The following is a 1,588-nucleotide window of genomic DNA, read 5'->3' as shown; positions in this document are numbered from 1 at the left end:
ATTGTCACCCTCGTGTTTCTCACCAGGTGTCTTCTGTTCATTCATTAGTTTTCAGTGTATTTAAGTCCTGTCCTGTCTCAGTCTTGTGTTGGTTCATTGTGCCGTTTCCCCTCTGCCTGTGTGGTGTTCTGCCTGTTCCTCCTGAGAAGTACTTATCTGTAAGTTTTTGCCACCTTCAGCCCTCTTTTTGTTACTTTAATAAACCCTTTTTGTTGCACCTTTGAATTTGCCTGCGCCCTGGGTCTGTACCTGCTGAAATCCCACAGTATTTAAATGTATGCCTGAGAAACACACATAATTGCCCTTTTAAGCCTTGATTTAATGTGATGAGTCACATATTTCTGCAGGTATATCTGTGTGATGTGAAATTAATGACGGTGAAATGGTTAGAAAATGGCATTCTACAGAGCCTGCCAGGGGTCAGTGGGAGGCAAAAAAACACCCACCAGAAATCCGAGCGCACGGATTACTAATCTAATGAGAGCAAATGATTCCTGAAATGGAGGTTAGCCTCCTCCTCCCTCCCGTCCCCCTTCTGTTGTCTAGATCTTGGAAAGAGAATAAACATCTGAAAACTGCTGGAGAAGACCTCCAAACTGCTGGAGAAGACCTCCGAACTGCTTGCTGAATGTCACCGTGTGGCGAGCTTCATCTGTGGAATGACGACCCGATGGGAGCCGCGGCCCCGCTTGTACTCTAAAAATGTTTCAAACTTTATTCAACTGTTCTCTGTGGTGTAATGAATGTTTTTGAAAGAGTAATAAACATTTCCTAAAAGTTCAACATAAATCTATTCAGTACTTTTGTGATATAACCCTAAGAAATCAGCTGGCTAATTTTAGCGAAACTTTCCTGTTGTCAGGGAAACTATAAACATCCGGTAACCACGGGTAGAACCTCACGCTGAGGTTGCACTGCGTAGAGGTGCGTCCCCTAGGTGGTGGATTAGGGATCCCTGTTCCTGGTGTATAGGGGTGTGCCCAAATAAGATGAAAGGTGAATAGGGTACCACGAACCAAAAGCAGCCGGACAGGTGGGGCTCGATAGCCTTGACAGGCAACCCACCTAGGAGAAGGAAAACTCTGATGTAAAACCCGGGTACTGTCAACACTCGTCAGCCGTCTACCCCCTGTGGATGGCAAGTTCACAAGAAATTTTAAACTGAGTGGACAAGGGACCGGCCCCCAGTACCTGGCAGAAGGGGGTTCTAAAATCTCCGGGGATCCAGCCTGCAGCACACTGGGCATGGATGCTGCAGGTGGTCCTATGTCCGTGCCTCTGGCCTGTCTGGTGGGGAATCAGGCTGGATGGGACAGTAATATAGTGACTGGAACAACCTTTACTCTGGTCGCAGGACCTGATGCTTATGTGTTTGGTCCTGGGCAACCGGAGGGTTTAGTGCCCTGGGGCTCAGTGATGGTGATGGCTTCTGCCACAGCTGTCGCTGTGTCTACAGGGAGTACCCAGTGCAAGTGTAGCCCCTTGACTGCACTCCAGCGGGAAGTGGTCAGAGCCTCACAAGCGCTGGGGTCTCCAGGTGATGAGGACACTGACATGATGTTGGTGTCCTCTGATGGAGAAAAGGGTC

The sequence above is a fragment of the Austrofundulus limnaeus genome, unplaced genomic scaffold (assembly GCF_001266775.1).
Source record: "Austrofundulus limnaeus strain Quisiro unplaced genomic scaffold, Austrofundulus_limnaeus-1.0 Scaffold93, whole genome shotgun sequence".
NCBI lineage: Eukaryota > Metazoa > Chordata > Actinopteri > Cyprinodontiformes > Rivulidae > Austrofundulus > Austrofundulus limnaeus.
The sequence above is the reverse complement of the archived record's forward strand: the minus strand, read 5'-3'. Positions refer to the sequence as shown.